Here is a 15,253-nt window from a genome sequence, read left to right as displayed (position 1 = left end):
TCGGCGGCCGAAAGTCTCGGACAGAGCCGAAACTCAAACTTTCGGGGGCAGGCTTCGGCAGCCTAAAGCTGCCTCCCACGCTGGTTCGGCGGCCGAAAGTACCTTCGGCTGCCGAACCTGGTTTCTGCCAAAGGGCAGAAACTTGGTTCCTCTTGCCCAAAACAACCCCCTACACAACCAATCATGCATAAACCTATTCTACAACAATCATACTCAAGCATACAAACTCCTAGGGGCCTCCAACAAGCTTAAACCCCAACTACAACACACAAGCAAGCCACATTGCACATAAACACACATTAAACCATGGATTTTTCATAAAAACTCATCAAGCCTACTCATGCATTTCTACCCCAAAAACTTGCATAAAACTTACTTAAAACACATATAGAACTAGAGATCGGCTCTTACCTCTTGAAGATCGAGAGAGAAACGATCCTAGCTCGAAGATGGGGAGATTCGAGTTCTTGAACCTCAAAGCTCCAAAACTTGCTTAAACTTTAAAACTCTTCAAAAACAAGATGTAACTTGTTAAGATCTAAAGGATTTGAGGGAAAACACTTAAAATGATCATAGGAGGGCTAAAGCTTACCGTCGGCCGAAATGGGAGAGAAAACCTCGCCTGTTTCGGTCACGGGGTCTCTTATAGGGCAGGTTCTGTCACCTTTCGGCGGCCTAACGTGCCCCCACATCTCATGCATGTTCGGCGGCCGAACATGAGGTTCGGCGGCCGAACCTTGAGTCTTTCAAACAAGGCTTTCGGAGGCCTAAAGCGCTCCCAAAACCCCACCATGTTCGGCGGCCGAACCTCACTTTCGGCGGCCGAACCTGGCAAAGCCTCCTTTGGTCTTTTTCATTCAAAAACTCAATTTCCTTTTTGTTTAAAACATAAAATACATTAAAAACATTTCATAAAACATGGTTTTACCCTTCTAGAGGTTTCCGACATCCGAGATTCCACCGGACGGTAGGAATTCCGATACCGGAGTCTAGCCGGGTATTACATTCTTCCCCCCTTAAGAACATTCGTCCCCGAATGTTCACCAAACAACACATAACATGGCAAACATATAACATACATACTAAGCACATCAACACATAGGGATCTAACCTTAAAAGAGCTGAGGGTACTGCTGGAGCATAGACTCCCGTGTCTCCCAAGTGCACTCTTCCAAGTTGTGGTGGTTCCACAGGACTTTCACCATCGGGATTTCCTTGTTTCTTAACTTTCTGATCTGCGTGTCTATGATCCGTACTGGCTGTTCAACATAGGTGAGATCCTCTTGGACCTCCACATCAGGCTCACTAAGAACCTTGCTCGGATCTGACACAAACTTCCTCAACATCGAAACATGGAAGACCGGATGGATTCTTGCCATTGAAGCAGGTAAATCTAGCTTGTACGACACATTCCCAATCTTTTGCAAGATTTCAAAGGGTCCGATGTATCGTGGGGCTAGTTTACCTTTCTTCCCGAAGCGAACCACTCCCTTCATTGGAGACACCTTGAGCAATACCAGATCCCCCTCCTGAAACTCTAACTGCCTTCTGCGGTAGTCTGTATAACTCTTCTGCCTGCTTGCAGCAGTCTTGATTCTTTCTCTGATTATGGGTACCACCCTGCTGGTAATCTCTACTAGCTCAGGCCCTGCCAAGGCCTTCTCTCCAACTTCCTCCCAGCAAACAGGTGATCTGCACTTCCTTCCGTACAAAGCTTCATATGGAGCCATCCCGATGCTAGCATGATGGCTGTTATTGTAGGCAAACTCCACCAAAGGTAGATGCTGCCTCCAAGAACCGCCAAAGTCCAGCACACACATTCTGAGCATATCCTCGATAGTCTGGATGGTCCTTTCTGACTGTCCATCAGTCTGGGGGTGGAAGGCAGTACTGAAATCCAACCTAGTACCCATGGCATTCTGCAGACTCCGCCAAAACCTGGAGGTGAACTGGGGCCCTCTATCTGACACTATCGAAACGGGAACCCCATGCAGCCTGACGATCTCGTCCACATACACCTGCGCCAACTTGTCCACAGAATAGCCACTCCTGACAGGAATGAAGTGAGCAGATTTGGTGAGTCTGTCCACAATCACCCATATGGAGTCCACTCTGTTGGACGCCGCTGGTAACCCTACTACGAAGTCCATAGCTATATTTTCCCATTTCCATTCTGGAATAGGTAGCGGGTTAAGCATTCCAGCTGGCTTCTGATGTTCCAGCTTCACCCTCTGACACACTTCGCAGGCTGACACGAACTGTGCCACTTCTTTCTTCATTGCTGGCCACCAATAAACCTTTTTCAAATCTTGATACATCTTGGTGGCTCCGGGGTGAATGCTGTATCTTGCATTATGAGCCTCTCTCATAATGTCTCCTTTTAGCCCTATGTCGTCTGGTACACATAATCGACTCCCATAGCGGAGGATCCCTTTACTGTCGAATCTGAACTCACTATCATTGCCTGACTGAACAGTCCTGGCAATCTTCACTAACTCGGGGTCCTCATGCTGTTTCTGAGCAACTTGCTCAAGGAACACGGGTGTCACTTTCATCTGAGCCAACAAGGCACCTGTACCCGACAACTCTAACTGTAGCCCTTCTTCGATGAGCTTGTAGAACTCCTTTACTACTGGTCTTCGTTCTGCCGTGATGTGGGATAGACTGCCGAGTGATTTCCGGCTTAAGGCATCAGCTACTACATTAGCCTTACCCGGATGATACTGGATTTTGCAATCGTAGTCACTGAGCAGTTCTACCCATCTTCTCTGTCTCAAATTCAAATCTCTTTGACTCAGGATGTGCTGCAGGCTCTTATGATCTGTAAAGATCTCACATTTTACCCCATAGAGGTAGTGCCTCCACATCTTGAGTGCAAAGATTACTGCTGCCATCTCAAGGTCATGTGTGGGGTAATTCAACTCATGCTTCTTCAGCTGCCTAGAAGCATAAGCAATCACCCTCTCATTCTGCATCAGTACACAACCCAGTCCCACACGGGACGCATCACAAAAGACTGTAAAGTCCTCATCACCAGATGGCAGAGCTAAAACTGGTGCTGAAGTCAACCTCTTCTTAAGTTCTTCAAAACTCTCTTCGCACTGGTCGGTCCACAGAAATTTCTGATTCTTCCTGGTTAACCTGGTCAGAGGAGCTGCTATCTTTGAGAAGTCCTGAACGAACCTCCTGTAGTAACCAGCCAAACCCAAGAAACTTCTAATCTCTGTCACTGAAGTGGGTCTAGGCCAGTTAGCCACAGTTTCTGTCTTCTTGGGGTCCACCTCAATACCATTCTCTGACACTACATGCCCCAAGAACGAAATGCTCCTCAGCCAGAATTCACATTTAGAGAACTTGGCATACAAGCCATGTTCCCTCAAAGTCTGCAAGACCAACCGCAGATGATGGGCATGCTCTTCTGCATTCCTGGAATACACTAAGATATCATCTATGAAGACAATAACGAAGTGATCCAGGTATTGGCTAAATACTCTGTTCATGAGATCCATGAATGCTGCAGGGGCGTTTGTTAACCCGAACGGCATCACTAGGAACTCATAGTGCCCATATCTGGTTCTGAAAGCTGTCTTCGGCACGTCCTCATCTCTGATCCTCAGCTGATGATACCCAGATCTCAGATCTATTTTGGAGAAACAACCTGCTCCTGCTAGCTGGTCGAATAGATCATCGATCCTAGGCAACGGGTACTTGTTCTTGGTAGTGACCTTGTTCAACTGTCTGTAGTCGATACAAAGTCTAAGGGATCCATCCTTCTTTTTCACGAACAACACTGGAGCACCCCAGGGTGAGGTACTCGGTCGGATGAAACCCTTATCTACCAGCTCCTGCAACTGTTCTTTAAGCTCTTTCAGCTCTGCTGGCGCCATCCTGTAGGGAGGGATAGAGATCGGTCTGGTTCCTGGCATCAATTCTATCTCGAACTCTATCTCCCTAGGAGGCGGTAAACCTGGCAGTTCGTCTGGGAAGACATCTAAGAACTCTCTAACCACAGGCACTGAGGCGGGCTCTCTGACATCTCTGTCTAGCTCTCTCACATGAGCTAGATAACCCTGACAACCCCTCCTGAGCAGCCTACGAGCCTGTAGGGCTGATATCAAACCTCTAGGTGTACTCCCCCTGTCTCCTCTAAAGACAACCTCTGACCCATCCTGACATCTGAACTTAACTACCTTGTCTCTGCAATCCAAGGTAGCACCATGGGTAGATAGCCAATCCATCCCTAGAATGACGTCAAAATCTGTCAAGTCTAGAACCACAAGGTCGGCGGATAGGCATCTTCCCTCTATGAAAACTGGACTGTACTGGCAGACTGACTCCGCCACTGACGGGTCACACTTGGGTCCACTAACCCATAGGGGACACTCTAACCCAGAGACCATCAAACCCAACCTCTCGACCGCTCTCGGAGAAACAAAAGAATGGGATGCACCCGGGTCCATTAAGGCATAAGCATCTGAACAACCAATGATGATATTACCTGACACCACGGTGTTGGATGCGTTTGCCTCCTGCTGTGTCATAGTGAAGATCCGTGCTGGAGCTGACGGACCTTCCCCTCTGTAAGCTGATGAAGAAGAGGCTGACCCTCTCCCTCGGCCTCTGCCACTGGCCTGTGTCGCGGCTGAAGCTGCTGGCTGTGCCACACTACCCGAAGTAGTCTGCTGGGGCCGTGCCATAGGAACTGCTCTAGGACACTCCATGGACATGTGTCCCTCCTGCCCACACCTGTAGCAGGCTGTTGTCCCAAAACGGCATACCCCTCTGTGTAGCTTACCACACCGTGCACACACTGCATTATCAGCACCAGAGCTTGAGCCACTTCCTAGTCCCAGACCTGATTTGATCTTGCTCCAGAACTTATTCTTCTTTGGTTTCTTAGTGGTACTGCTCCACTTCTTACTAGCTGAACTCAAGGATGAAGGATCTATCCTTCCCCCACCTGGGGTCTTAGAACCAGAAGGTTGTGCCACTGACTGTTTAACTTTTCCCTCTATTACGGCACTAGCCTCCATTCTCCTGGCCATGTCTATAATGGCATGGAAACTTTCTCTATCGGCTGACTGAATCAAAGAGGAATACCTGGAATTGAGCCTCATGGTATACCTCCTCGACTTCTTCGAATCTGTGTCCAGATGTTGCCCAGCAAACGGCAACAACTCTAAGAATCTATCGGTGTACTCATCGACACCCATCTCATCTGTCTGTTTCAGCTGTTCAAACTCAATCATCTTCAACTCCCTTGAACTGTCAGGGAAAGCCCAACCTGCGAACTCAGTCGCGAACTCCTCCCATGAAAGATTGTCCACCCTCGGTTTCACATAGCCCTTGAACCATTCACGGGCCTTTTGCATTTCAGGGTGAAACCAGCCATCTGAATGGCTCTGCTGTCATCAGCACCTATCTCATCTGTAATTGTTTTGACCTTCTCCAGGTACACAAACGGATCATCACCTGTATCAAACTGGGGAGCACCCAACTTCATGTAGTCGGTCATCTTGGCCTTGCTCCCTCTAGATGAGGTAGGTTGAGGTCTTTGGGTTTCTGGAACTGTGGGTTCTGCTGGTGGTGGTGGTGCGACATCCCCTGGGATAGGGTTTGCCGTGCCTGGATGGAAGGATGGAGGTGGGTACATAGGGTACTGTGGATACTGTGGGTAGAAAGGTGGGTATGGCATGTGAGAAGGGTAATGATTAAAACTGGGGTAATCCGATGTACTTCCCATCGAATACCCGGGGTATGGTGAAAAAGGTGGGTACTGGGGTGGTAGAACAAACCCCGAGGCCTGAGTGCCTCCCTGAGACTCACCCATGCCCTCTTCTGGCATGTTTACACCAAGGTTACCGTCCCTCCTCTGCTCCACATCCATCTCTTCTTCTCCATCAACTGACATTCTTTCCTGAACTGTACCCCTTACTGATCTGCTTCTACCCAGATCCAAGGACCTTCTAGGGTCCCTCACTGTTCTGTCTCTGTTGGACCTGCTTGACATTGCCCTTGGCAATGCTGGAGGACGGGCGCTCGTGCCCTCATCCTCCGGTGGTACTCTAGTCAATCTAGCTGATCGACGAGTTCCTCGCATTCTGTTTACTGAAAAACAGCACAGATAACAAAACATTAGCATCAGATGGTTCATGTGGAAACACATGAACCCACATCATATACACATCATAATCATAGCATATCTCATGGCATACATACTTGCATTCTAGACAGGACTCTACATCCTATCCTAGTGGACATGATTTCCTATTGTGCTTGACCTTTCTATAACATCTATGAGCCCGACACTCTAGGTCCGACCATATGAACCTAGGGCTCTGATACCATTTTGTAACGACCCGGAAACCGGACCGCTACCGGCGCTAGGATTCAGGTCGGCTTAAGGCCGCCGGAACCCGTAGCAAGCCAAACATACATCCTGTGAACCTGTTCAATCCCATACATGAACCAAAACATACATAAAAATTAAAACTTTTCTTTCATTTAAACATTTCTTTACCCAGCCTAGCCTGTGCAAGCATAACCATAACATAAACCCCTCATTGGAGTTCTCAACAAATACTCCAATGGGGTACATAACATATATCAGGCTTGGGTTACATAAACATCATAAAACATTTATCTCATGTATTCAAGGGATTACAACAGACTCTAGTCAAGCACACTATATAACTTACATTACATTACATAACATACTTTTACATTATGAATAAACCATGTCCACTTCTATGCTATTACAGAGACTTCTCTTACTCTTGCTGACTTCTCTATCTACACAGTACCTGCAAGACTGGGGTTAGGGGAGAGGGGTGAGCTAAAAAGCCCAGTGAGTAAAAAGTAAAAACATGATATTAATTCCTCCCTTTTTAGGTATTTTATTCTTAATTTTATTATTATTATCATTTGATTTAGTTCCACACTTTTTAGGTATATTATTATTCATTTTATTATTAACATTGAATAACTTAACTTTTACTTCACATGCTTTCATGAAATGCAACACATCACATTTAATCACATAAAGGATGGTATTGTCACCATTAGTCCTCACATCTCCAAGTGCCAGGGGCGTAGAATGGGCCTCGCTGGTCTTTCTCTTACATAACATACATATCATAACATTCCAAAGTGCCAGGGGCGTAGAATGGGCCTCGCTGGTCTTTCTCTTACATAGTGCCAGGGGCGTAGAATGGGCCTCACTGGTCTTCCATAACATATCATCATAACATAACATTAGAGGACTATGGATCACCCAATAACCATCCACATCAACATCAAATTATGCAATGCAACATATTCGTGAATTTCTAATGCAAACATCCTGAACATCACATGGCATTAATGATGCATGAGTATGCTATCAGATTCATTCATTTGTTCATTCATTCATTACTTAAAAACTTAGGGAATAATCCCACTCACCTGGTGACCGAAGCTTTAACGACGGACTCTGAAAGACTATCTCACAACCGGGGGTCTCGGGTCCTCGGGTCCGAACCTACACAGGTGGACTCAAATGAGGCACCAAACAACAAGAACATAACTCTAAACATACCCCCAAAAACTTCCTAAAAACACCTCAAAACATCCCTAGAAAACATGCAAGAAAAGGCTGGGAAGGGCACTTTCGGCGGCACCTTCGGCGGCCGGAAGTCCCTCCAGAGCCGAAAGTCAGGCAGGTTCGGCGGCACCTTCGGCGGCCGAAACTCCCAGACAGAGACGAAACTCATGCATGTTCGGCGGCACCTTCGGCGGCCGAAAGTCTCGGACAGAGCCGAAACTCAAACTTTCGGGGGCAGGCTTCGGCAGCCTAAAGCTGCCTCCCACGCTGGTTCGGCGGCCGAAAGTACCTTCGGCTGCCGAACCTGGTTTCTGCCAAAGGGCAGAAACTTGGTTCCTCTTGCCCAAAACAACCCCCTACACAACCAATCATGCATAAACCTATTCTACAACAATCATACTCAAGCATACAAACTCCTAGGGGCCTCCAACAAGCTTAAACCCCAACTACAACACACAAGCAAGCCGCATTGCACATAAACACACATTAAACCATGGATTTTTCATAAAAACTCATCAAGCCTACTCATGCATTTCTACCCCAAAAACTTGCATAAAACTTACTTAAAACACATATAGAACTAGAGATCGGCTCTTACCTCTTGAAGATCGAGAGAGAAACGATCCTAGCTCGAAGATGGGGAGATTCGAGTTCTTGAACCTCAAAGCTCCAAAACTTGCTTAAACTTTAAAACTCTTCAAAAACAAGATGTAACTTGTTAAGATCTAAAGGATTTGAGGGAAAACACTTAAAATGATCATAGGAGGGCTAAAGCTTACCGTCGGCCGAAATGGGAGAGAAAACCTCGCCTGTTTCGGTCACGGGGTCTCTTATAGGGCAGGTTCTGTCACCTTTCGGCGGCCTAACGTGCCCCCACATCTCATGCATGTTCGGCGGCCGAACATGAGGTTCGGCGGCCGAACCTTGAGTCTTTCAAACAAGGCTTTCGGAGGCCTAAAGCGCTCCCAAAACCCCACCATGTTCGGCGGCCGAACCTCACTTTCGGCGGCCGAACCTGGCAAAGCCTCCTTTGGTCTTTTTCATTCAAAAACTCAATTTCCTTTTTGTTTAAAACATAAAATACATTAAAAACATTTCATAAAACATGGTTTTACCCTTCTAGAGGTTTCCGACATCCGAGATTCCACCGGACGGTAGGAATTCCGATACCGGAGTCTAGCCGGGTATTACATAAACATCACATAGCAATCATACACATACAACACTCATGGCATATCATAGCAGATAGGACTCAAGACCCTATCCTAGTGGACATGATTTCCTATTGTGCTTGACCACTTCTAACCTGTCTGAGCCCAACACTGTCTCTATAGGTCCGATCATGTGAACCTAGGGCTCTGATACCAATCTGTAACGACCCCAAAATGGACCGTCACCGGCGCTAGGATTCAGGTCGGCTTAAGGCCGCCAGAACCCATAGCAAGCCTGCTATACTCTCTGTGAACCTGTAAACCTCATACATGATCATACATTTTCTGTGAAAATAAAACTCTTTTCTGAACCAAGGCTTAACCTGTGCATGCACTATCTCTGTACTCTGTACTCATGTACTCTGTACTCTGTATCCCTGACTAGAGCTTGCTCTAGATGGGTTAACTCATACCTGTTAAGCCTGGTTTTCACATACAGGAAAACATATATACATATACAGATCATGTACAAAACATACATCACTAGGTCAAGCAACAACTATTACATCTCTTTAATATTACATGTCTACTCTAAGCTATTACAGATCTCTTTACTCTTCCTGTACTCTGCTGGACTGTCCCTGTACACTGTACACTGAACCTGCAAAACTGGGGTTAAGGGAGTGGGATGAGCTCTATAGCCCAGTGAGTAGAACAGTAAAACATCTCAGTAAAATATGATCTCATGGAATGCGTCATAACACAAACAGTTCACATCAAGAGTAAACCTGTCACCACATAGTCCCAGTAACTCTGTGCCAGGGCGTAGTCAAAGGCTCCTGGACTTCCTGTCATATATGTATATGTGTATATAACACCATTTTACTTACCATTGCCAGGGCGTAGTCAAAGGCTCCTGGACTTTACTATATACCTGCCAGGGCGTAGTCAAAGGCTCCTGGACTTCACTATACCTGCCAGGGCGTAGTCAAAGGCTCCTGGACTTCCTGTCTGAGACTATTGGATCATTCAGCATTCACTCACATCACCAAATAACAATGCAATGCAACATATTCGTGTATACTAATGCAATCAACCTATGGCATAATCATGATGCATGAGATATGCTAAAAGCAGTTTGGAGTTCAATTAAAAGTCATCAGTTTAGTTCCACTCACCTCTGGCTATCTGGACTGACTGACTTTGCAGGTTCTGAAACTCTGGAGCAGTACTCACTGCTGCTCTCTCTGGTTCCTCTGGTCTGTATAAACACATAAAGACGTAACTGAGGGACCAAACTAGCATAGAAATAACTCTCTTACACTTCCCCAAGACTCCCCTTTCTCTGACTCTAAAGCTCATGCAAAACATAAAAAGAAAAGCTGGACAGAACACCTTCGGCGGCAGGTTCGGCGGCCGAATCCCCCAAACAGAGCCGAACATGCACAACTCGCGGGGGCAAGCTGTGGCAGCCTAAGCTACCATGCAAGAGGTTCGGCGGCCGAATGAACCTTCGGCTGCCGAACCTGAGTTCATCCAGAACTCAGCTTCAACGGCAAACCATCTCCTTCTTCCCTTCAACACTTTCTAACATGCATCCTTCACGTAGTCAACACACATATACTCAAGTATATGTTCACAGGGGTCCAAAACTAGCTAATAACCCCAAACAACAAAACAAACATAACACATCAACATGTCTATATACATAAATCATCAAAAACTACCATGAATAACCTAAGCATGCTTCTCCTTCCTTTCACCCTTCAGAAAACATATAAACAGGGTCTAAAACTGCCCTTACCTCTGGAAACAGGAAGATACACCCACTGAACAAAGGAAAAACAGATCAACCTCTCTTCAAACTCTCAAAATCTCAAAAGCGTAACTTTTGTTTCTCTCAACTCTCAACACCTTTGCAAGCCTCTCAAACTGCTGTAAGAACAACCAAAAACATGTACAGATGAGTCATAAGAGACGTGGCCATTCCATGGCAAGAATCTGAGGCCAACACTTGTCAAAAAACATGACTCAGCTCACTAGCCAACTCATCGTCGGCTGCTCAATCACATGCAAGACCATGCAATCGTTCGGGGGCCGAACTTGAAAGCCGAACATGGAGCACTTTCGGCGGCCGAACTTACCTTCGGCGGCCGAACTTGGCTCCTCTGCCTTGGTTCATTTCAACTCAAAACTCAAAACTAAAGAACTGTAAAACCATAAAACACCTCATAACACTTAAAAAAAACATAACTCCTACCCTTCTATAGAATCCCAACACCCCGGATTCCACCAAACAACAGGAATTCCGGTGTCGGATTCTAGCCGGGTATTACATAATCTATCATGCAAGTCAATCATGGTCACAACACATTCAGATATTTGTCTATAAGATATGAAACTTCTGTTATTTGAATCAGTCATAGGAAGCATAGTATTTATAAGAGTATGGAGATTAATACTAGAATTCATGATCTAATGCAAGCAGTAACTAATCTCAAAATGAGAGAAACTCTTCTAATTGAGGCTAAACAGGCCTCTTTATTTCTTTCATATGGCTACACCCTCTTATTTAGTGGGTCTTGTATAATGCAATAGTGATGGCAGATTACAACACAATAAGCATAGGTATTTACTAGTTGGCTAACAGATATGAGATTGTAATGAAAATGTGAAACATACAGAACATTATTAAGCATGATTTTCTCAAATAGATTCCAATTCCTAGAATATGATATTTGTGTTGTGTTCCATCTGGAAAGTAAACAGAAACATGTTTGTGCAAAGGTTGCAAATAAATAAACAAAGTTTTATCTAAACACATGTGATTAGTGGCTCCAATGTCTAGAATCCAACTATGTCATTATATAATTTTGTACAGCAAGTTTTAATAGAATTGGACTTCCCAGCAAAATCCATGAAGTGAGAGTCTGGTTCAATTGAAAAGCTTGCAGTGAGAACACTTTTACCTTTGACCAGTTGTGTAACTTCTTGCCTCAATGAACTTAACATGGATGTTAGTTCATTGATTCTAGTTGTTGTAACGACCCGAAAATCGGACCGCTACCGGCGCTAGGATCCAGATCGACTTAAGGTCGCCGGGACCCGTAGCAAGCCTAACATACATCCTGTACATCTGGTATAATCCCATACATGATCAAACATAAGCATAAACTTTAAAACATAAAACTGTAAACTTTTTCTTTAACCCTTTTGACCTGTGTATGCACTATGACTGAACTCATAGAACCCCTAGGGTCAGCATACCCTATGTCAAACTCGGTCCATCACATGAAACAACATAAAATAAAACTCATGTACAAAGGGATTATCCAACTCGGGCCAAGCACAATACTATAACTCTGAACATATAACATAATGTCATATTACAACATAACTCTTTTACATCCTTACACAACTTTACATTACATCATGTCCACTGCTATTCTATTACATAACATGACCATAACCATATCTTGTCGTCTTCCTGAACTACCTCTGACCCTGCAAACCTGGGGTTAGGGGAGAGGGGTGAGCTAAAAAGCCCAGTGAGCAGAAACCATAAAAGAAAACAGTTCATTTTAACGTATGCTATCATGGAATGCGTCACATCACAAATATATCACCTCAAGGATGAATTTGTCACCAATAGCCCCCTACATATCAATCTCGTACCATAACAAGTCAACAATACTCTATGCCAGGGGCGATACGGCCACGCCTGGACTTCATATGCTCTATGCCAGGGGCGATACGGCCACACCTGGACTTCTCATGCTCTATGCCAGGGGCGATATGGCCACACCTGGACTTCTCATCTCATCTCATATCGTACATGCCATATCATATCATTCCATATCATGTCATAACATACTGAGGGCTAGAGGATCATCCAGTATCCATCCACATCGTTATCATCATATTATGCAATGCATCATATTCGTGAATTCTAATGCAAACAACCTATTGCATAACATGGTATTCATGATGCATGAACATGTTTGAACATGCTGAAAACATTTGATTTAAAACATAAGGGTTAGTTCCACTCACCTCTGGCTAGCTCTGGACTAACTCTGAAGCAGCTAACACTGCTAAACACCTCGGTTCCTCGGGTCCGGTCCTACACAGGTGGACACCAGTGATGTAACAGCCCGGCCATCCTCCGTGACCGGCACTGTCTTAACATCCCCTCACCCTCACGGGATCCGGGCAGGATTTGTCCCTCGGGAGAGCACCTACGGCCCATCTTACCCCAAGTGGATTTGGCCCAAATTTCCCTTTGGAAATTAGGTCGCCTCCCCCACTGCTCGAACCCTTGACCTCCCGCTTTAAGGGAATAGTCTGGTGAGAGTGAGTACCAATTGTTCCATTGGAACAATTGGTACTCACTCTCACCAGACTATTCCCTTAAAGCGGGAGGTCAAGGGTTCGAGCAGTGGGGGAGGCGACCTAATTTCCAAAGGGAAATTTGGGCCAAATCCACTTGGGGTAAGATGGGCCGTAGGTGCTCTCCCGAGGGACAAATCCTGCCCGGATCCCGTGAGGGTGAGGGGATGTTAAGACAGTGCCGGTCACGGAGGATGGCCGGGCTGTTACATAAAAGGCGCCTTTTATGTAACAGCCCGGCCATCCTCCGTGACCGGCACTGTCTTAACATCCTTTCACCCTCACGGGTTCCGGGCAGGATTTGTCCCTTGGGAGAGCACCTACGGCCCATCTTACCCCAAGTGGATTTGGCCCAAATTTCCCTTTGGAAATTAGGTCGCCTCCCCCACTGCTCGAACCCTTGACCTCCCGCTTTAAGGGAATAGTCTGGTGAGAGTGAGTACCAATTGTTCCATCTGCCATTCTGTAACAGCCCGGCCATCCTCCGTGACCGGCACTGTCTTAACATCCCCTCACCCTCACGGGATCCGGGCAGGATTTGTCCCTCGGGAGAGCACCTACGGCCCATCTTACCCCAAGTGGATTTGGCCCAAATTTCCCTTTGGAAATTAGGTCGCCTCCCCCACTGCTCGAACCCTTGACCTCCCGCTTTAAGGGAATAGTCTGGTGAGAGTGAGTACCAATTGTTCCATTGGAACAATTGGTACTCACTCTCACCAGACTATTCCCTTAAAGCGGGAGGTCAAGGGTTCGAGCAGTGGGGGAGGCGACCTAATTTCCAAAGGGAAATTTGGGCCAAATCCACTTGGGGTAAGATGGGCCGTAGGTGCTCTCCCGAGGGACAAATCCTGCCCGGATCCCGTGAGGGTGAGGGGATGTTAAGACAGTGCCGGTCACGGAGGATGGCCGGGCTGTTACAGAATGGTATCAGAGCTTAGGGCCTCAAGAGTACGATGTGTTGAGCGATGCGCTCAGGGATTTGAGGTATCCCACATCGGAAAGAGGTTAGCCTAGAGGTCATAGAAGGGCAAGCACAATAAGAAAGATTAAGAGTAAGAGCATGTCCACTAGGATAGGATGTTGAGTCCTGTCTTGCTATGATGATGTGCTATGCCATGATTTCATGCATGTGCATAAATGCTATGATGTATGACATGTTATGTATGCTATGTATGTACGATGTAGGTTCATGTGTTTCCACATGAACCATTTGATGCTGATGTTGTTTGCATGCTTGTGTGTGTGCTTCAGAGGAGTCAGGATGTGGGGTACTCGTCGATCTGTGGAATCGACAGGAGTTCCGTCAGAGAGGGAAGGTATGGACACCTTTCCCCCTGCTCTGCCAAGAGCGCAGTCGTGGGGAGTCAGTAGATGGAGGACATCAAGGGACCCTAGGAGGTCTTTTGATACAAGCAGAGAAGGTATGGATCTAAGGAGGATGTCAGCTAGTATGAGAGAGCCTGAGATGGATGTTCAGAGGAGAGATATGAGTTTGGATGTGGCTATGTTTGCAGAAGGCATGGGAGATTCCCAGGGAGATGCTCAGACCCAGGATTCCAGGATCTCGGGTTCAGGAGGGATTGATCCCTCCACTCTGAGTACAGCTGCCACGAGAGGTAAGAAATGGAAGAGAGGTCTCAGGAAGTCGCAGAAGAAGTTTTGGCAGAATTTGAAGGCTAGTTTGGGTTTTGGTGGCTCAAGCTCTGGCTCAGGCAGTTCAAGGTGCATGAGGTGCGGAAGGCCGCACAAGGGAGTCTGCCGTTATGGGACTAATCTATGTTACAGGTGCGGACAGGAGGGGCACATATCACGTGAGTGTCCCACTGTGCCCAGGTTGGCCCAGTCCCAGCAAGCAGCTCCAGGTAGAACAGCTCAGCCAGTAGCTCCAGCCATGTTTCAGGCTAATGGTCGAGGCAGAGGGAGAGGGGCAGCCTCTTCTTCAGTAGGTTCCCTTAGAGGAGGTCCGTCAGCTCCGGCTCGGATCTTCGTCCAAGCTCAGCAGGAGGCAGACACATCGAACACGGTGGTGTCAGGTACGCTCACTTTGAAGTTCTGATGTGTATGTTTTGTGAACCTTGGTGTTTCTCTTTCCTTAGTTACTCTAATGAGTCGATGAGGGTTTGGGTTGATA

This window comes from Manihot esculenta, chromosome 1 (assembly GCF_001659605.2).
Source record: "Manihot esculenta cultivar AM560-2 chromosome 1, M.esculenta_v8, whole genome shotgun sequence".
In the NCBI taxonomy this organism is placed as follows: Eukaryota; Viridiplantae; Streptophyta; class Magnoliopsida; order Malpighiales; family Euphorbiaceae; genus Manihot; species Manihot esculenta.
This window is presented reverse-complemented; position numbering follows the sequence as displayed.